General features: G+C 41.2%; 1 protein-coding gene across 1 annotated transcript in view; it reads left to right on the top strand.

Annotated features, from left to right (window-relative positions):
• Nucleotides 1–313: 313 nt before the first annotated feature.
• The window catches only part of Csnk2a1 (casein kinase 2 alpha 1), a 48,339-nt gene continuing 26,052 nt past the window's right edge, over nucleotides 314–22,600 (top strand). The window contains exon 1 of the mRNA XM_051193633.1: nucleotides 314–446. The gene's annotated coding sequence lies outside the window, so the exon portion shown is untranslated. The remainder of the gene's footprint in view (nucleotides 447–22,600) is intronic.

The raw sequence follows: 22,600 nt of genomic DNA, 5'->3' as shown, positions 1-22,600 counted from the left end.
TCTCACTAGGCTTAGTGCGGGAAACCTAATGTAACGCCATCTTCAGCTGGGTTCGTATCCTTGATGGAACGCTCATGTTTGGTCTAGCCACCTATTACAGGTTCTGACTGAAATGAGCTTCTCTTTAGAATTCTCAGTACTAAGCTTTACGAGTCTGCTTTACGATGAGAATTCCCAGTTCATCTCCCCAGTCCATTACCGAACGTCCCCGGACGACTAAGGGCAACCGGCATGGCTGTACCCTCCGAGAGCTGGGAGGCTCCACCCTTTCCGGCTCCGCCCCGCCTCTGGTGGGAGGGGGCTTCCGCTTCCGGCATTGGCGGCTATAGCCTCGCTCTGGTCCCTGCGGCTGGCGGCCGAGCCGTGAGTCTCCTCCTCCGCCGCCGCCATATTGTCTGTGTGAGGAGAGGAGAGCGCGGCTCCTGCCGCTGCCGCTTCCACCGCAGGTACCGTGGGAGCCGCGGGCCGAGGTCATCGGGGCGCGCGGGTGCGCCCAGGCCAAGGCGGCAGGGCGAGGCCGCCTTGCACGCTCTCAACCTCCCAGGCGGCCTGTCGCCTTCCCCTGCCCCCCTCGCCGCACACAGCAGCCGAGGCCCCTGCAGTCCATCCCGGACGCTCGCGGCCGCCCCGCAGGGCGCAGAGTGAGGCGGAGGGATCGGCCGGCGTGAGGGTGGGGAGCTGGCTGTCAGACTCCTGGATCTTGCAGGAGTGAGGCTGGACTGGGCGGAGACTAAGGGACAACTTGGAGGTGGGGTGGCGGAAGGGGGAAGGGAGCTGGGGGGCGCGCGCGGGTGCTGTGGAAGCGCACGGAGGGATTGGGGCCTCCTGGGCTGAGTGGCGTGGATCCCTAACGCCGCGCGGGACAGCAGAGAGAGGGGCCTCCCTATGGTTCCTCTGGGCGGGGCTGAACTTACTACCTGCTGACCTGGTGTAAGGTGGAGGGGGCTCAGGGCGGGGTTGTTGGTGTAGAAGGGCGAGGGAAGCATGAATTGGGGGCGAGCGGATGGATTTGGGCTTGGCAGCCTAGGTGGAGGAGGAGAGGTGTGTAGAAGGAGCAAGGTTGGTTAAGAGTTTACATGTCAGTGACCTTTTGAAAGAAGAGTACTTTCGAATTTGTTTCTTTGATTTTTGCAGTGTTGGAACAGATCTAGATTAGACTGGTGATGGGTGAAACTTTTGGAGTTTGTTTTGGGGAAGCAAAGTCAGAGTTGGGAGAATCGCCGCCTAGTCTTTGCTTTTGGGAGGAAGAAAGTGTTCTGAAAAGTTGACAGGTTATTTGGGGAAGAATTGATTCTCTTGTAACTGGTAAATTCTTTTGGAAAGAGCCTAGAGGAGAAAAAGTGAAAACCAAGTAGGAAGGGAAGCTACACCACCACCCCCTCACCCCGCGCCCCAGTTGTTGAAGACTTCATTTTGTCAAATAACTGGCCATACAGGCCAGTGGCAATGAACTACACTTCCCCCAGGTTCTCAAATATCAGAACTTAGCTGTGTGACCTAAACTCTGTAAGCTTTGTTTTCCTACTTGTAAGAAGGTGGTATCTCCTAGCTTGTAAGTTTATGTTGAAGAGTGCCTGAGATAGTTTGTATCAAGCATTTACTAGACTATGTAGCAGTAAGTGCTCAGTAGACCTGACTTGTTACTAAAGGGACTAGTTAATATGTTTGGAATTTCTTCCATCAGAGTACAGTTTATTGTTAGGGATCACTTCAGCAATCATGTTTGTAGTTATTACACATCAGTTGATTATAATTGTTTAGTAGACCTGAGGCTAAAAGTCCAGGACAAATACTAACTTCCCTATATTGAAAAGTTCACCTGCAGCAGTCCTACCAGGGCAAGTTTGTCCATCCTTGATTTTGAAATATTTGGCTTTAGTTTGTTATTGGAGGAGGATGTGTAACTTCAAGAAAGAAGGAAAGGGTTGGATATTTACTTAGATTGGTATTATTAATAGTTGCAAAGTTAGGTTACTCTTTGGCAACTTTTCTTTGAAACAAACTAAGCACACTATACCTGCTTTATTTTGGCTTTTAATGGAAAGCAAGAACAGAAAGTCAAGTACTCAGGGAGGAATGGTGGACCAGCTTCTGGGTTACCTGGAAGTTGGGACTTAATGAAGTAGGTGGTAACATTTCCAGGAAGTGCTTTTGATTCTCCCACTCTTTGTTGCTGTCTGCTTGCTTTTGTATTTTGAAACAAGGTCTCATTCTGTAGCCCAGGATGGTCTTGGGTTCTCCTGCCTCAGCCTGCAAAAGTAAAGTAATTAACACATCCAGCTTCTTGGTCAGCACTGAGGAGGCAGAGACAAGCAGATCTCTGAATTTGAGGACTGCCTGGTTTACAGATCTAGTTTTAGGGTAGCCAGGGCTAGGGCTACACAGAGAAACCCTGTCTCCAAAAACACAAAAATCTGTCTATATCTGTATGGGGATATGATATGTGTGTGCACATGAGTCCTGGTGGCCAAGGAGGCCAGAAGAGGATTGGAAACTTTGACGCTGGAATTTTTGAGCTGTCTAGCATGGGTGGTGGGAATTGAACTTTCATCCTCTACAAGAGCAATACTCATTCTTAGCTGCTAGGCTATGTCTACCTTATTCTTTGCTTTCCTTTTTGTTTGTTTGTTTATTTATTTATTTATTTATTGTTTTGTTTTCAAGACTGGGTTGCTCTGTGTAGCTTTGGCTGTCCTGGAACTCTCTGTAGACCAGGCTGGCCTTGAACTTGGAGATCTGCCTGCCTCTGCCTCCCGAGCACTAGCATTAAAGGTGTGTGCCACCACCCAGCATTTTATTTTACAGAGACAGTATTTCACTAAATCTGGAATTCCATGATTTAGCTGGACAAGCTGTCCAGCCAACCCCAAGGATCCTCATGTTTCTACCTTCTATCTATGCTGGGATTTCTGTACCTAACTTCTTATGTTGATGCTGAGGATTGAATTTAGGTCTTTATGCTTTTATAGCAAACACTTTACCAACATGGTACCTCCCCAGTTCTCAACATAACATTTTTACATCTTACAGTCACTTAAAGACACGGAAGACGTTCTTAGAAATTGGATTTAAACCAGGTAGTGGTGGTACATGCCTTTAATCCCAGCATTTGGGTGGCAGAGCAGACGGTTCTCTTGAGTTTAAAGCCAGTCTGGTGTATAAAGTGAGTTCTTGGATAGTCAGTGCTACACAGAGAAACCTTGTCTTGGGATGGAAAAAAAGGGGGAGGGGGAGAAAGAGGGAAAAGAAATTGAATTTAAAGCCTTAACATGGGGCAGGTGATACTCTACTGTTGTGTGCCCATGTTTTGATATACACTATCTGTAAAAATACTGTTATATAGTAGAAAAGAACTTTGCAGGTATAGTTAATGTTAAGACTGAAAGGTTTTATTTTAAATTATATGCATGTGGGTACCCAAAGGTTTTGAGTCCCCTGGAGTTAGAGTTACAAGCTGTTGTAAACTGCCTTGTTGGGGCAGGGGTGCTAGGAATGGAACTTAGGTCCTATGGAAGAGCAGTACCCACAGAGCCACCTCTTCAACCCCCAAAATCACAGAGATCCTCCTGTCTCTGCCTCCCCAGTGCTGGGATAAAAGGCCTTTGCCACCAGGGCCCAGCTATTTTTTTTTTAGATTATTTATTTATTATGTATACAGTGTTCTGTCTGCATGTATTCCTGCAGGCCAGGAGAAGGCACCAGACCTCATTACAAATGGTTGTGAGCCACCATGTGTTTGCTGGGAATTGGACTCAGGACCTCTGAGCCATCTCTCAAGCCCCCTCCCTCAGAATCTTAAAATAGGAAATTAATATGGATCCTGGCTTAGTCACAGATTGATTACAAGAGCACTTAAAATCAGAGTACTTTTTCTAGCTGGATTAGATGGTGGATGGGAAAATCAGACATTTAAAGTATGAAAGGGACTGTATTAGGTGCATTTAGAGAAGGTTGCAAAGAGAATATGGGAAGGAATGTGGATAGCCTCTAGTATCTGACAGTAAGGAAATGGAGACCTCAGTCCTACAACCACAAGAAACTAAATGCTAACATACTAATGGACTTAAAAGTAGAATCCTCTCCAGAGTTCTCAGCAAGCAAAATGGCTTTGCAGATAACTTTATTTTGGCCTTGAGCCCCTGACCTAGCCAGGCTTACCCAATTTATAATCCATAGAAAATATAACATAACAAGTTTATGATGATGTTTTTTGGTTGTGAGCCTAGCCTTTAACAGCTGAGCCATCTCTCTAGGCCAGTTTGTGATGATGTAAGTCACCACATCAATGGTAATATGGTAGCAGAACACTAGAATAGATTTTGGTACCAGGAGTAGGGTGTACTGTTACCTAAACATAGAAGTGGTAGTGGGTGGAGGCTGGAAGAATTTTGAAGAGTATGATAGAAAAGACCTAGAACAGATTGTTAGTAGGAATGTGGATGTTAATGACTTCACTAGTGAAGACTGAGATAGGAGTGAATTACACCTTGACAAGAGCTGAGCAGAAATTGTATCTTGTACTTTTGTGGAAGGCAGAGTTTACAAGTTTATTTGCAAATAAACTTAGATTTTTTTGTGTGTGTGGGGGCAGGGGCCAAGATAGGGCTTTTCTGGGTAGCTTTGGAGCCTGGCCTGGAAGTAGTTCTTGTAGACCAGGCTGGTCTTGAACTCACAGAAGTCTGCCTGCTTCTACCTCAAGTGCTGAGACTAAAGGTTTGTGCCACCACCATCCAGCTTGATTTTTTTTTTTTTTTTAAGCTTGGATATTCTAGTAAAATGATAAAGGTGAACCTTTAATTGTGAATATCTTTGTAAGGGAGTGAAATTAATGAAAGCCTTATTACATTCTTGATAATTTTATGCCTATAGGAACAATGCTAGTGTCCACTGGAAGAAGTAGGGAAAAATTCGGGATGATTGTTGAACTAGTGCTTCTTTCCATATAGAGGGGTGTGCATCAGCTCACACCTCTCAAGTGGAGCCAAGAGCTTAGAGGATTGGAACACAAAAGCAACAGAGGCTTTTCTTTGCATAGGAAATGGAGTGGATTTTGGAGTTTCTTTGGGTGTATTTCTTCTTATATTTGTGTCCCAAATGTCTTAGTTAGTTTTTTGTAACCCAGAACATCTTATACCTAAATTAAATGATGAGATTTTGTTGTTGATTTTTTTTTTGTTGTTGTTGTTGTTGTGAGGTAGGATTTTTTCACATATCCATTGCTAGCCTGAAACACATTGGCTTACAAGACCACCTGTCTCTGCCTCCCAAATGCTGGCATTATAGCGTATACCAACACTCCTGACTGACATTTAGGTTTTTTTTTTTTAAGCCTGGAAGTATTAGATGAGACTTTTGGACTTCGGGTTGATTGATGATGTAGTGGTTTGAGATTTTTGGGGACTCAGTATAGGATGAATGTGTTTTGTGGGTGGGGGAATGTAAATCTTTGGAGGCTGGAGATTGGACTATAGTAGACAGTGAGCCCACCAAAATGTTGGTACCCTAGTCCCTAGAATATTGTTAGGTGACAGAAGGAAGACTATCTAGGGCAGTGGTTCTCAGTCTTACTAATGCTGCAACCCTTGAATATAGTTCCTCGTGTTGTGGTGACCCCCAACCATAAAATTATTTTCATTGCTACTTCATAACTGTAACTTTGCTGCTGTTATGACTCATAATGTGAATATCTGATATGTGACCCCTCTGAAGGGGTTGTTCAGTCCTCAAGGGGGACATAACCCATGGGTTGAGAATTGCTGATGTGGGACTTTTAAGGGACTTAAAGGAGTATTCTGGAGCTTTAGTCTAGTCCATGGGTCCTTAAAAAGTGAAGAACCTGATGAATGTAGAAGTTCATGCCCTTAATTCCTGCATTCCAGAAGGAAAACACGTGAATCTATGAGTTTAAGGCCAGCCAGGAGTACATAGACTTTTTTTTTTTTTTTTTAAAGCATAGGATTTTGAGTGGATTTAGAGATCCTATCCTGCCATTCTGGGAGCTGGCAACAGGGAAATTATGAATACAGCATTGTCTTGTGCAGCAGAGAGCCCCAGCCATCAGAAGGGCCAGATCTCCAGTCCTACAGCCATAGGAAATTAGACCAACAACCTGAATGAGCAGGGAGCAGATTCCACCCAGAGCTTCCAGTCAGAAAAACAGTTCATTGATATTTGTGTTTGGCCTAGTTGGACACTCAACAAGACCCAGCTAAGCCCACTCTGCCTCTGACTTGCAGAAACTGGTATAATTTGTGTTGCTTTGTAGTAATTTGTTACAGCAACAACAGAAAACTTTACAATGGCTTTTTCTAGCTTTATTTCAGGATGGTGGGGTGGTTTTCTAGAGAACAATGGTAGCAAAGATTATTTGTAGAATAATTATATACAGTAGAACTTATCCCTAGTGCTTGATATTTAAGGTGTGTGTGAGTGTGTTGCCTGCACGTCTGTCTAGTGCCCATGGGGACCAGAAGAGGGCATTGGTTCTGTTGGAACTGGAGAGAGTTCTAGATGGTTGTATGCCTCCATGTAGGGGCTGAAAATTGAACTGGAGTCCTCTTAATCCAAGTGCTCTTAACAGCTGAGCCATCTCTTAAGCCCTTGATGTTTAAATATTCTGTTCTTGTCCTTAGATGCAATATGGAGGGACTAGATAACCTGCTAAAATGCTGATTCTAGTACTGGATCACTTTGACAGCATCACTATTAAGTTGGTAGTGTCTTATCTGTTCTCTTACAGTTCAGCTCACTCAGAATTGTAACTTATTCTCTCTGTCATTGTCATTTGAAGTTAGATTTAGCAATCATATTTACAAGATGGTTGGTTTGTTTGTTTGTTTGTTTGTTTGTTGAGAAAGGATCTCATTCTGTAGCCCAGAGTTTCCTAGAACGCATGGTGATTTCCCTGCCTCAGCCTTCAAGTGCTGGTATTACACTGTGCTCCGCTTGTCTTTGTTTTTTAATAGTGTCCTCAAGTAGAATCACAAGATTTGAACTGATTAAACATTGGAGTATAAAAGAAATAAGACCATTTCTTTCATTGAAACACAGTTGACAAAATAACATTTCAGGGTATGAAGGACTTTTGAGATTATCTGCTTGAGTTTGGTTTTTTTAGACTTTACATTAAGGAAAATTATCTTCTGAAGGGCAATTAAGATGGCTAAGAGCTGGTCAAAGGATCCTGATTAAGGCAGTAGTCATGGTTTTGGACCTGTGTTCTCTGAGTGTCCTAAAATACTTGGGACTATAGTTAGTTCTCTCTTCCTGCTCCTTCATTGAGTCATTGTGAGGATTAATTGAAAGACTGTATAAACCCATTTACTGTGACACCTAGTTCAGAAGATGTCTCCAACATATTAACTGTTTATAATATTTATAGTAATTTGTGTGTGAATATATAATTGCAGAAACTTATGGCAAATCTGATGTGATTTGCCATTTAATTTGTTAAGACCTTAGCATTTTCAGACAGTAACTAATAATGCTTGTACTGCGTGCTTTAAAACTACAAGCCACATGTGGTTGTGCACAACCTTAATCCCAGTACTTGGGAAACAGAGGCTGGTGGATCTCTCTCTGAGTTCAAGGCCAGCTTGGTTTACATAGTAAGTCCCAGAATAACAGGGCTATGTAGAAAGATGCTGTCTGAATCATAATTCACTGAGTGAGTGACTAGGGCCACGTGTCTTGTACAAGAATAATGACTGCTGGGCTGGAGAGATGGCTCAGAGGTTAAGAGCACTGGCTAGTCTTCCAGAGGTCTTGAGTTTGATTCCCAGCAACCACATGGTGGCTCACTACCATCTATAATGAGGTCTGGTGCCCTCTTCTCATCTGCAGGGATACATACAGGCAGAACACTGTAAACATAATAAATAAATCTTGAAAAAAGAATTATGACTGCTTAAGCCTAAATTTCCTTGGGGTTCCTAAGATGGATGATTTCAGAGTGGCATGTCTAGTTGTTACCTAATGGATGGACAGAGAGAGTGTGCGAGCGCAAGCACAGGGGTAAGCAGGACTAGAGAGAAGTATAGGCCAACTAACTTTTTAATTTTTTGTTGGTTTCCTTTGGGTTTGTTTGTTTTAGACAGGGTCTCACTATGTAGACCAAGCTCATCTTAAACTCATGGCAGTCCTGCTCTGGCCTCTTAAGAGCAGGAATTTGGGTACAAATCTCCATACCTGGCCCAGTCAGCTTGTTTAATTTTTCCTTTTTGTGTTTTTCTTTGTTGTTGTTTTACTTATTTTGAGGTAGGGTCTCTATAGTCTAGGCTGCCCTTGAATATGCTGGAATTCTCACAACTGCTTGTTTTTTGTCACACCAGGAATCAAACTCAGGGCTTCATGCATGCTAGACAAGCACTCCACTAGCTGAGACCCATTCCCCAATTCTCAGCTAGCTATTTGAATGAGGAAATTGCTCTAGAATTAAGGAAGAGTAGCAGCTGTTTGGATTATAGAAAGAATGTGAGATTGTGTTTTTGAGACAAAGTTTAACTATGTAACTAATTGACCTGGAACTCAACAGTGTAGATCAGGCTGGTCTTAAACTCAATCTGCCTGCTTCTGCCTCCTGAGTGCTGTCATTAAAGATTTGTGCCTTTATGCTCAGCGTTCTTTTCGTGTGTGTGTGTGTGTGTGTGTGTGTGTGTGTGTGTGTGTGTGTTTTGGAACCTATCTTTTATAGCCCAGGCTAGTCTCAAATTCACTAAGTCGCTGAGAATAACCTTGAGTTTCTGCTCTTCATTCCTTGACCTCCCAAGTGCTTGGATTATAGGAATGAATCTTTTTTATAATTTAAGTGGGTCACATCACTTTATCTATTCTTTTAACACTATGGTCTTAGGAGTTTTTCTGAGTTGTTTTTTATTAGCTGAAACATTTTAGTCTGTTTAGCAAAGTGAAAAAAATGGAATTTTACCCCCTACAGAAAAGAAACAAGTGATCAATCATTTCTAGAAAATATTTAAGTATTTTGTTATAGATCAGAATCCAGCAGTTGTTGACTAAACATGTTATAGAAACCAAGTATTGAGTGTTTTAAAAAGTTTGAGGTAATAGGTAATCACAAGATAAAGCTAGAAGTGTTGTTCTATTGGTTTCTGCAAAATTTGCCTTAGATTCTACTTAACAACAGTTGCTATGGTGGGTGAGCTGTTTTTACATTTGTGATGATGTTTTCTTAAAATGAAAAAATATAATTATTTGAAAATTTTAGGATTAAATAAAATGATTAGAGGAATCTTACAATTTGTATATGTCAGAGGTCAGAGCTCAAATACCTTTCGTCTGTTCTTTTAACACTGAGTCTTGTGAGTTTTTCTGAGTGGTTTTTATTAGCTGAAACATTTTAGTCTGCTTAGAAAAGTGAGCACTTGGAAATTTTCTAGTTATGACTAATGCTCTAATGGGCATTTCTCAATTTAGCTATCTCATTAATGTTCTGCAAATTTTAAGAAAATCACCCTATTAAAAATGAATGGGTGGGGCTCAGCAGTTGAGAACACTGGCTACTATTCTAAGAGGGCCTGAGTTCAATTCCTAGCACCCACATAGTAGTTCACAACTATCTGTAACTCCACTTCCAAGGCAGTTGGTGCCTTCTGGCCTCTATGAACAGAAGATAAGAGGCTTGGGTGTGTGCCTGTGTGATAGAGGCTAACCTAATATTATATAGTGTGTGTTACATACAATTACATAGTTTGTCCTATTTCAAGAAAAGATATTTCCTCTAAACTGGGGTCGGGTAATTTATTAGAAAATAGTGTCATTTTTGTATCAGAAAGTATAAAGTAGCCATTTAGACTAGTCAACAATGTTCATTCAGCAGTCCCTGAATGCTTGCTGTATTTCTGGCAGGTTATACTAAGGTCCTCCAGATGCCCTTACCTTCAACTTCATAATTGGCTGGCATTTTGTCATAATAAATATCCTGTGTCTCAGATTAGTAGCTTTTGGTGGAGCCATGAGGACCTTACTCTGTGCTCTGGGTGTAATTTCTAAGACAGCTGTAGGAACTGGATGGGAGAGGATGGGAATTAGCTGAAGTTGCAAGGGGGTGGGAAGGATGGGAAGCTAGTAAGGAGAACTCTACTCTGGGAGAGTCACAACCTCTCAAGTGTTGATTTTTGTCACATCTACAACTGGAGTAATGGGATGATTTACTTATTATTATTCAATTTCTTTCATCTGTAAAATGGGGTAAGTGCCCTATATACACCTCAGGATTCTCATAAAGATTATTAATGAAATCACCAGCTAATATGTCATTCTTGATTTTCATTTTCTGATGCCAAGAGTTCTTATTATTTTAGAGACTCTTGACTTGTACATTTTGTTTCTGGTGTGGCCTGCTGGGTGAATTAGGTACTGAATTGCTTGCTGTTTAGGTGTGGATTAGTATGTAAGTCAAGTCCAGTGTAGGTTGCCTCCATTACCCAGAGACAGTATGTGTTGTATAATTTTGATAGATCTAAGATTCTTCTTTTTTAAATTCCCCAAAGTCTAAAATTCTCTTGCTTCTAGATTGAATTCATCTTCTTGTTTCAGACTTAGGAAGAATTCTATGCTTGTTCATCTGTAGACACATGACCCTTAATTAGAGGTTTTTTTAATTTTTATGTAGCATAATAAATAAAAGACCCAAAGACAGATATTGGGGTTCAAACTTCAAGCTGAAGATCAGAGAAGCAAAGCAGCCAAGTCACTAGCTCTTACCTCTACCTCAGGCCAAAAGGGCTGATCAAGCCTGAGCCTGACCACTGAAGACCATTCTCCTATCTTATTACCTCTCTAGTGCTGAAATTAAAGACATGAACTTTGTTATTCTTAAAGACTGATTCAATCTTGTGTAGCCGTGGGTGGCTTTGAACTCAGAAAGATCCATCTGCCTGAGTCCTGGGATTAAAGGTATATGCCTGGCTTCTATGGCTAACTAGTATGGTTGCTTTGCTATTTTGATCTCCAGTGACTTTAGTAAATCATAAACAATATACCACCACACTTTTAATTATGTGTTTTTGTATTAGTTTGTATGGGGATATGTGCATGTGAATGTAGGTGCCATAGGAGGACAAAGGATCCCCTGTAGCTAAGTTACAGGCAGTGGTCAGTCACCTGAAATAAATATCAGGAACTGAACTCCTGTACTGTATGCACTCAGACCCTGAGCCATCTCTCCAGCACTCAGAGGTGTTTTCAGTGATACTGTAATCATAGATGGGGAATTATTTGCCTATATTGTATTAAGAATGTACCTACAGCATCTTTTCTATACTGCAGTCTCTTGTTTGTATGAATTTGGGCTTTTTGTTTTCTAGACAGGGGTTCCTGAACTTTGTAAACCAGGCTGAGCTTAAACTCACAAAGATCCACCTGCCTCTGCCTCCTAAGTGCTGAGATTAAAACCATGTGCTACTACTGCCTGATATATAAATTTGTTTTTATTTTGGGTGTTTTGTTTTGTTTTGTAGTCCCAACTGTCCTGGAATTTTGTGTAGACCAGGATGGCCTCAAATTCAGAGAGTGTCCAGCTTCTGCTTCTAGAGTGCTGGGATTAAAGGCATGTCTACCACACTTGGATTGTTTCTATTTTTTTTTTTTTATTTACTATGTATACAGTGTTCTGCCTGCATATATGCCTACATGCCAGAAGATGGCATCCACACCTCATTGCAGATGGTTGTGAGCCACCATGTGGGTGCTGGAAATTGAACACAGAACCCCTGGAAGAACAGCCATCTCTCCAGCCCCAGATTGCTTTGATTTTGAGTGGGCTCTTTTCATGTAGTTCTTGCAAGCCTAGAATGTGCTGAGATCCTTCTTCAGCCTCCAAGCTCTAGGATTGTAGGCATATATCACCAGGTCCCTGCTGCTTTTTAAAGCTTTTATATATATTTTTAATGTTAGGTGAGTGTTCTCTCTCTCTCTCTCTCTCTCTCTCTCTCTCTCTCTCTCTTTCTCTTTCTCTCTCTCTCTCATACACACACACACCCTTGACCCATTTTTGTTGATTTTTTTTTTTTTTTACTTTTGTATTTGGATTCATACTGTGCCATGTGTATGAGTGGAGGTTAACAACATTTGGGAGTAGTTTCTCTTCTAGTGCATGGTACCCAGGGATTGAGCTCAGGTTGTTAGGCGACAAGTGCCTTTACTCACTGAGCCATTCTCTATGTAGACCAGTCTAGCATAGAACTTTCAGTGATCTTCCTATCCCTGCATCTCCAGTGCTGGCATTGGAGGCATAAGCCAGCATGTCTGGCTTTGCTTTGATTGGGGTTGGGGTGGGGTGGTAGAGGTGGATTTTGTTCTTTGGGAGGTAGGGCAGCATACTGGGGAGTGAGCCCTGGGTCTTGCCCATGCTAGGTAAGCAGTGCCACTGAGCTATACTTCTGGCTTTGTTGTATATTTTTAAGTCATAAACTGTAGAACAAAGAGAGCCATGCTATAGGGACTTACTCTGTAGCCCAGACTAATCAGGTATTCAACTGTGTTAGCCCAGACTGGCTTTGAACTCAGCAAGCCTCCTGTCTCAGTCTCTCAAGTCCTGTGATTGTAATTATGAGCCACCACACCTAGCTAAAACATAAATTCTTTTCTGTTTTTATAGAACTGATATGATTTGTTGCAAATGGGGGTCTGTGTGTGTGTGTCTGTATAGATCAGAGGATAACTTTTGGGAGTCAGTGTTTTCTTTGTAATCCTGTGATTCCTTCAGATTGAACTCAACAGCCGTTTGGCTGGCCTAATAGACTCTTTGTTTACAAGTACTTTTGTTTGTTTTTTGAAATGTGGTCTCACTGTATCTCTCTGGTTGTCCTAGAACTAGAGTATAGATCATGTTGGCCTTGAACTTGTAGGGACTGTCCTGCTAAGTATAAGGCTTACAGGCACATAACCACCATGCCTGGCATAAGTCATAACTCTCACTTTTGTTTTCTTTCCTTTTGGGATTGGTGTATTTTGAGACAGGATCTTGGCTGTAAAGCCAAGGTTGTCCTTTAATTTAAGGTCATCTTTCTGTCTGAGTCTCCTGCATGCTAAGATTACAGGTGAACCATAATGCACAGGGAACAGTACTTTTTTGGGGTATGTATTGCTGTTGGTTGAACCTAAGGCCTTGAATATGCTAAGTAAGTGCTCATAGTTGAACTGTAGCTTTAGTCTCCAGACTCTTTTGTCTCGTTTTCTTTGATTTTTGTCTCTGGTACCGAAGGTTGAACCTGTCTGTGTTTCTGCACATACTAGACAAGCACTCTTCCCAGTCAAAACACTAAATTTTCAAACATTTTTTTTCCCCTATGTGATTTAGTCGGAGATTATGAGATTATTTTCTTTTCTTCCTCCTCCCCCTTCTTCTTTTTTTTGGGGGGGGGGGGAGACAGGGTTTTTCTGTAGCTTTGGAGCCTGGAATTCGACATGTAGACCAGGCTGGCCTTAAACTCACAGAGATCCACCTATCTCTACCTCCCAAGTGTTGGAATATTGAAGGTTTACGCCACCATTGCCCATTGCTCAGCAGTTGGAGATTATTTTCATTATTTTTTTCTATTCATCTGTCTTTCTGACCAGTTTTCCTCCCAAAATGTTGCGTTTCACACTTTTGATGTACTGAAAATTTTTCAGATATTATTCCTAAGGACTTAAATATCCACTGGCAAGTAGATATTTCAGGTTTTTGTTTTTTACAGCCTTCATATATGACAGTTTCTAGAAAACATGTGCTAAGGTGACCTTCATACATCTTTAAAAGGAAGGCTTTGTTTTAAAGGCACCTCAACCACCCCATCTATACTTCATCTTACATCTAATGTAACTCAAGACAGTAGTTTTAGTTTGGGTTTTGTTTTTTCGGTTTTGAAGCAATCCACTATTTATCCCTTGTTGGCCTAGAACTCACTGTATAGACCAGGCCAGCCTTGTACTTCCAGAGATCTGCCTGCCTCTGTCTTCAGAGTGTTCACATTAAGGGCTTGCACTACTACATCCAACATGGCCGTGGTTTTGGTAGCTGTTAAAAAAATCAGTTTGAATCTAGTACTCAGGAGGCAGAGGCAGGTGAGTTCCAAGCCAGCCTGGTTTACACAGAGAGCTCCAGGCCAACCTGCCAGGGCTACATAGTAAGAGCCTGTCTTTTTTTTTTTTTTTTTTTAAAGTTCCATTTGCAGAATTTAAGGACCTGGTATTGAATTTAGTAAAAAGACCTGTTTAGGTCCTAAATTCTAAATAGACTTGGGTTCAAACCTATTCTCTTCTATTTAGTGCTCCTGTAATAGGGACAGGGATAGACAGATTATTTAACTTCTGAACCTGAGAGTATGCATCTCGTGAGTCCTAGGAACCAAACCTGGGTCCTCTTTAAGAATGTTTTGTTTTAATTTCTTTGGGTGTTTTGTCTGCATGTGTGTCTCTTCTCTCCTCATACAGTCAGTGCCCATAAGGTCAAAAGAGAGCTTTGCATTCCCTGGAACTGGAGCTGCAGATGGATGTGAGTTATTAAGAGAGTGCTGGGAATGGAAGCTGGGGCTTTTCAACCACAGAACCATCATCGCTTCTAATTTTCCTGCTCTCACTTCCCAGATAAGGGAATTACAGGTATAGGCAGGTGCTTAGACCTCCCTCCCCCTATCTCTCTTCCTCTTCTTCCCTCCCTCTCTCTCAACCTTGCTTGTCAGGTCTCCAGAGGCTACCTTAAAATAAGTTGAGATGTGATAAAGCCTCCAATACAGTTTTATTTCTTCCCTTGGTGTTCTCCATGTGCACTCTCAGCCTTAGAGTCTTCAGAGTCCCTGGTTCTTACAGAGGGGATTGCCTTTAGACTCCCTACTTAGGAGATAGGAGTCTTGGTTTTGGATTACATCAGAACAAAATTTTAATCTTCAGGGATTAACAAAGACCTTTTAGACTTCGTTGCTTGCTTACTTCCCTGAGTTCTGTTTTCTTTCTACTTTTGAGTATAATTGTTTTTTTCTGACTCAGAGAAGACCAAGGAGGTAGCACAGAATGTGCCTAGCATATTCAAAGTTCTGTGTTTAACTCCTAGGAATCATCCCTAGTGCCTTTTTTTATTCTTTTTTTTTTTTTTTTTTTTTTTTTTTTTTTTTTTTTAGTAGGGGAGGTTGATTTCAAGGCAGGGTTTGTGTGTGTGTGTGTGTGTGTGTGTGTCTGGCATAGATCAGGGTAACCTTGGACTCCTCAGCAATCCACTTGCCTCTGCTCCTGAGTGAGCCACCATGACCAGTGCTACTGGAAGAAAAGGCAAGTTTGACTAAGATTGGGTTTGCTTTCTGGTTTTGGGGTACCAGGAACTGAACTTAATGTTCTGCATATGCTATACAAGCACTTTACTAAGCTATAATCCTGGCCCTTGTTTGACTGAATTTTGATCTTTGAATTTACAACAAGGCTAGCCAAGTACAATTGTGCTTTCCCTGAGTTTTCCACAGATGTTATTGGTGCTCTGTAGCAATGCTTAGGTACTTTTCTTCAGTGGTTGCATAGTCCTACATGAGGAGTTAATACAGTCTAACCAGATTGCTTAAACTTTGGTGTTTGTTGGCTTTTTTGTTTTGTTTGTTTTTGTTTTTAAGACAGTTTCTCTGTGTAGCCCTGGCTGTCCTAGAACCCACTCTGCAGACCAAGCTAGCCTGAAACCCAGAGATCTTCCTGCCTCTGCCTCCCAAGTGTTGGGATCAAAGGTGTTTTTGCCACCACTACCACCTAGCTGTTTGTTGGCTTCAGCCATGAGTTCTGGGGTTGAACTCAGGTCCTCAGGCTGTATGACAGTTTGTGTCTTATGTGTGGAGGGAGTGGTGTCTGCCTCTGCCTCCTCATCCCCGAATGCCCTGTGTCTCCCTGAGCCACCTTGCTGGCCCTATTTTGTTAGTTTGAGAGAAGATGGGCCTCTAACTAGCAGTGTAGCTGAGGATGAATTTGCACTCCTAATCCTCCTGCTTCTCTCCCTGTCAAGTGTTGGGATTGTAGACTGGCACTACCATGTCTAGCTCCTTGTTCTTTACTGTAGAAATAGATCTTTGTGTCTGGACTGTTGTAAGATCTCATTCATTCACTGTTTGGTCTTCACATGATAGGCAAGTGCTCCCAGTGATCTATATCCCTGTTCTATGTTTGTGTGTGAGGTAGTGATGGAGCTTGAATGGAGGTATTGTATGTGCTAGGAAATACTCTACCAGTGAGCTCTATCCCCATCTCTCATGCTTTGTTTTGATGGGTAATAAACATTAGTATTTAAAAGGACTAAATGAAACTTTTGTGATATAGAAAGACCAGTTTTGCCATTTCACATTCCATGTTAATCTTTTGTTTCAAAATATTAGAACATTCAACAAAAATTACATTAGTAAAAATATGTAATCCATCTTGTGTAGTTATCAGGTGTTGGACCATTTCTAAGCCTCTAGTTTTCCTAGAAGAGATGGAGAGGGTGAGGCCGACTAAAGGCAAGATGAGTTTGTATTGAGATTAATTCTACACACAGTTTATTTGACTGTCCTGGAACTTGTTTGTAGACCAGGCTGGCCTCAAACTCATAGAGATCTGCCTGCCTCTGCCTCCCATTAAAGTTGTGTCTGTACGCCAGCACATATGTACAGTTGTATATGGTGGCCAGAGAATAACCGTGGGTGCTTTCTTAAGAACACACCTGCCTATTTTGAGACAGGGTCTTCATTTGCCTGGAGCATACCAATTAAAGACTGGACTGGCTGACCAGCAGAGCCCCAGAAATCTTGGCTATGCCTTCCCAGCACTAGAATTACATGTACCACCACATTTAGCTGTTTTGTTTTGTTTAAAAAACCAGGGATCTGGGAATCAAACTCAAATCTTTGTAAGTGCTTTACTGACTGAGCCATCTTTCCAACCCCTATCCAGTGTAATATTTTGTTCTATTTTATCTTTCATGGATGCGTTTTATGTATTATGTATATACACAGGTAGACACACATATTTCTTAATATGGTTGTATTCCAACTTCATAATTCTACCTCATCATTATACTTTAATGTACCTCTAATGTCTAGTTTTGTTAATGCTATTTTTGTATATTATCTACCCTGTTCTACAAGTCAAGAGAAGAGTAATCTTTAGTTGTCATGTCTCTCTCTTCATTCCTTTTGATTTTTGGTGTTTTGTTGTTGTTTTGAGACAGGGTCTTGCTATGTAGTCTTAGCTGACCTGCATCCTTTGTAGATCTGGTTGGCACTTGGATGAAGTTAGGCATATGAAGTAGAAAACTACATAGATGTTCTTCTGAAGTTATCACATTAGTACAGGGTTCAACAAGTGTTTCAGAGACTTCAGTGAAAGAAGATAGTTGTCAGGGAGATGATGATGATGATGATGATGATGATGATGATGATGATGATGATTTTGGAGACTGTGAGACAGTCCCAACAATCTCATTGCCCAGACTGGCCCCTAACTTTGCAAATAGTTGGGGCTGACCTTGAATTCCCCAATTCTTCTGACTTTACCTCTTGTGTCCTGGGGTTTCCTGAAGATTTAGGTGTTGTGTTAACTCAGCTAAAATACATTATTACTATCTAATACCAGGTGAGGGTTTTGTTGTTGTTGTTTTGTTTTGTTTGTTTTCAGACAGGGTGTCCTGCTCAAGATAGCCTCAAACTCTATATAGCTGATGATGACCTAGAACGCTTGGTCTGCCTAAGTGCTAGGATTATAGGAGTGTGCTGCCATACACTGCCAATAGCAGTTTTTACTGTGTGTTATAAAGAAAAAAGTACCAATTTGAAATGTATTTTTTCTTATTTTACATATCAATCCCTGTTTCCTCCCCCTTGCCCCCTTCCTCTCTCCTATGCCCCCCAACCTCCCTCCCATCCAATCCCCCCCCCCCCTCCGCCACTCCACAGAGGGGTGATGCCTTCCAGGAAGGATCAACAAAAACTGTCAAGTCATCTGGAGTAGGGACTAGGCCCTCCCTCCTGCCTCTAGGTTAAGGGAGTATTCCTCCATGGGGATGTGTTTCCAAAGTCCGTTCATGCACCAGGGATACATCCTGGTTCCACTATCAGAGGTCCCTTAGACTGCCCAGGCCTTCTAACCTAGACCCATATTCAAGGGGTCTGAGTCGGTCCAATGCTGGTTTCCCAGCTATCAGTCTGGGGGTCCATTACTTCCCCCTTGTTCAGGTTAACTGTCCCTGGGTTTCTGTAGCCTGGTCTTTCCCTGTTTTCTTATCACTACCCCCTCTCTGCATCTGGATTCCAGGAGTTCGGCTCAGTGTTTAGGTGTGGCTGTTTGCTTCTGTTTCCATCAGCTACTAGATGAGGGCTCCATGGTGGTGGATTAGTTAGTCGTCAATCTCATTTTCAGGGAAGGGCATTTAAGGTAGCCTTTCCACTGTTGCTCAGATTATTAATTGGGGTCATCCTTGTAGGTCTCTGGACATTTCTCTAGAGTCAGTTTTCTCTTCAAGCCTATAATGGCTCCCTCCTTTATGGTATCTCTCTCTATATTTTTCTCTCATCTATTTCTCCCAACTCAATCCTCCTAGTCCCACGTGCTTTCCTCTCCACCCCTACTCTTTCTCTTAGCCCCCTCTCCACTCACCACTCCCCTCCCACTCCCAGTATGCTCAGGAGGTCTTGTTCCTTTCCCCTTCTGTGAGGGACCTTGTATGGATTTCTTAGATTCCTCCTTGTAACCTAGTTTCTCTGGCAGTGTGAATTATAAGCTGGTGATCCTTTGCTCTATGTCTAAAATCCATATATGAGTGAGTACATACCATATTCCTCTTTTTGTGACTGGGTTACCTCATTCGGGATGGTTTCTTCAAGTTCCATCCATTTGCCTGCGAATTTCAAGATTCCATTGTTTTTTTCCGCAGAGTAGTATTCCATTATGTAAATGTACCACATCTTCTTTATCCATTCTTCAGTTGAGGGGCATCTAGGTTGCTTCCAGGTTCTTGCTATTACAAGTAATGCTGCTACGAACATAGTTGAAACAGATGTCTTTGTTGCGTAGATATGGATCATTTGGGTATATGCCTAAAAGTGGGATTGCTGGGTCCTTTGGTAGACTGGTTCCCATTTTCATGAGGAACCCCCATACTGACCTCCAAAATGGCTGTACAAGTTTGCACTCCCACCAGCAGTAGAGGAGTGTTCCCCTTTCTCCACATCCTCTGCAGCATAAGTTGTCATTGGTGTTTCTAATTTTAGCCATTCTGGCAGGAGCAAGAAGTTATCTCAGAGTTGTTTTGATTTGCATTTCCCTGATAGCTAAGGATGTCGAACATTTTCTTAAGTGTCTTTCAGCCTTTTTGATTTCCTCTATTGAGAATTATCTCTTCAACTCTGTACCCCATTTTTCAATAGGGTTATTTGGTGTTTTGTTGACTAGTTTCTTGAGTTCTTTGTATATTTTGGAGATCAGCCCTCTGTCAGATGTTGGGTTGGTGAACATCTTTTCCCAGTCTGTAAGCCGCTGTTTGGTCTTGTCAACTGTGTCCTTTGCCTTACAGAAGCTTCTCAGTTTGAGGTCCCATTTATTAATTGTCAATCTCGGTGTATGTGCTACTGATGTTATGTTCAGGAAGCATCTCCTATACCATTTTGTTCAAGGGTACCTCCCACTTTCTCTTCTAAGAGGTTCAGTGTAGCTGGATTTATGTTGAGGTCTTTGGACTTGAGTTTTGTGCATGGCGATAGACATGGGTCAATCTGCAGTCTTTACACACCATCATCCAGTTGTGCCAGCAGCATTTGTTGAAGGTGCTTTCCTCTTTCCATTGTATACTGTTAGCTGTTTTGTCAAAAATCAGGTGTTCATAGATGTGTGGGTTAAAACCAGGATTTTCAATTCGATTCCATTGGTCTACCTGTCTATTTTTGTGCCAACACCAAGCTGTTTTCAGGACTATAGCTCTGTTATAGTAGAGCTTGAAGTCGGGGATGGTGATGCTTCCTGAAGTTCCTTTATTATACAGGGTTGTTTTGGCTATCCTGGGTCTTTTGTTTTTCCATATAAAGTTGAGTATTATCCTCTCAAGGTCAGTGAAGAATTGTGCTGGGATTTTGATGGGAATTACATTGAATTGTAGATTGCTTTTGGAAAGATTGCCATTTTTACTATGTTTATCCTACCTATCCAAGAGCATGGGAGATCTTTCTATTTTCTGGTATCTTCTTTAATTTCTTTCTTTAAAGACACAAAGTTCTTGCTATATAGGTCTTTCACTTGTTTGGTAAACGTTACCCCAAGATATTTTATGTTGTTTGTGGCTATTGTAAAGGGTGATGTTTCTTTGATTTCTTTCTCAGCCCCTTTGTCAACTGTATATAGTAGGACTACTGATTTTTTTTAAATTTTATTTATTTATTTATTTTTAGTTTATTTTGTATCCTACTAATTTGCTGAAGGTGTTTATCAGCTATAGGAGTTTACTGATAGAGTTTTTAGGGTCACTTATGTAAACTATCATATCATCTGCAAATAGTGACAGTTTGACTTCTTCCTTTCCAGTTTGTATCCCCTTAATCTCCTTTTGTTTTCTTATTGCTTTAACTAGAACTTCGAGTACAATATTGAGGAGATATGGAGAGAGTCTTGTTCCTGATTTTAGAGGAATCACTTAAGCTTTTCTCCATTCAGTTTGATCTTGGTTGTTGGTTTACTGTATATTGCTTTTATTATGTTTAGGTATGTTCCTGTTATCCCTGATCTCTCCAAGACCTTTATCATGAAAGGGTGTTGAATTTTGTCAAAGGCTTTTTCAGCATCTAGTGAGATGATCATGTGGTTTTTCTTTTCCAGTTTGTTTACATTGATAGATTTTCATATGTTGAACCATCCCTGCATCCCTGGGATGAAGCCTGCTTGGTTGTGGTGGATGATTTCTCTGATGTGTTCTTGGATTGGATTTGCCAGTATTTTATTGAGTATTTTTGCATCAATGTTCATGAGGGATATTGGTCTGTAGTTCTCTTTCTTAGTTGTGTCTTTGTGTGGCTTGGATACCAAGGTAATTGTGGCCTGGTAAAAAGAGTTTGGTAATGAACCTTCTGCTTCTATTGTGTGAAACAATTTGAGGAGTATTGGTATTAGCTCTTTGAATTTCTGGTAGAATTCTGCGCTGAAGCCATCTGGCCCTGGGCTTGTTTTGGTTGGAGGCTTTTGATGACTGCTTTATTTCATTAGGGGTTATAGATCTATTTAAGTTGCTTATCTGTTCTTGATTTAATTTTGGTAAATGATAATTATCCAGAAATTTGACCATTTCCTATGAATTTTCGAATTTTTTGGAGTACAGCTTTTCAAAGTATGACCTGAAAATTCCCTCAGTGCCCGTTGTTATGTCCTCCTTTTCATTTCTAATTTTGTTGATTTGCATGTTCTCTCAGCTTTTTGGTTAGTTTGGATAAAGTTTTGTCTATCTTGTTGATTTTCTTGAAAAACCAACTCTTTGTTACATTGATTCTTTTTCTTGTTTTCCTAGTTTCTTCTACTTTATTGATTTCAGCCCTCAAATTGGTTATTTCCTGGCATCTACTTCTCCAGGGTGAGTTTGCTTCTTTTTGTTCTAAGGCTTTCAGTTGTGCTGTTAATTCTCTAATGTGACTATCCTCCGTTTTCTTTACATGGCCACTTAGTGCAATGAACTTTACTTGTAGCACTGCTTTCAAGGTGTCCCATAAATCCGGGTATGTTGTGTCTTCATTCTCGTTGAAGTCTAGGAAGTCTTTAATTTCTTTCTTATTTCTTCCTTGATCCAGGTATGGTGCAATTGCACATTGTTCAGTTTTCATGAGTTTGTAGGGTTTCTGCAATTTGTGTTGTTGTTGAATTCCAACTTTAAAGCACGGTGGTCTGATAAGATACAGGGGACTTTTCCAATTTTTTTTTTTGTATCTGTTGAGGTTTGTTATGTTGCCTAATATGTGGTCAGTTTTAGAGAAGGTTCCAAGTGGAGCAGAGAAGAAGTTATATTTGTGTGTGTGTGTGTGTGTTTGGATGGAATACTCTATAGAGGTCTGTTAAACCCAATTGGGATATAACTTTTGTTAGTTCTTTTGTTTCTTTGTTGAGTTTCTGACTGGTGGTCCTGTCTAGTGGTCAAAGTGGAGTGTTAGTCTTCCACTGTAAGTGTGTGAGGTTTTATGTGTGCTTTGAATTTTAGTAGCATTTCTTTTATGAATGTGGGTGCCTTTGTATTTGGGGCATAGACGTTCAGAATTGAGACTTTGTACTGGTTGGATATGAAATGACCTTCTTCGTCTCTTTTGATTGATTTTGGTTTGAAGTCTATCTTGTTAGATATTAGGATAGCTTGCTTCTTGGGTCCATTTGATTGGAAAAGTTTTTTCCCAACCCTTTATCCTGAGGTAATGTCTGTCTTTGAAGCTTAGATGTGTTTCTTGTATGCAGCAGAAGGATGGATTCTGTCTTCATATACATTCTGTTAGCCTATGTCTTTTTATAGGGGAGTTAAGACCATCGATGTTGAGGGAAAGTAAGGACCATTGATTGTTAATTCTTGTTTGTTTTAGATTTGTTGTTGGCAGTGGTATTGTGAATATATATTGCCCTGCTTTATCCTTTGGGTTCT

This window comes from Phodopus roborovskii, unplaced genomic scaffold (assembly GCF_943737965.1).
Source record: "Phodopus roborovskii unplaced genomic scaffold, PHOROB, whole genome shotgun sequence".
Classification (NCBI taxonomy): Eukaryota; Metazoa; Chordata; class Mammalia; order Rodentia; family Cricetidae; genus Phodopus; species Phodopus roborovskii.
This window is presented reverse-complemented; position numbering and strand designations above follow the sequence as displayed.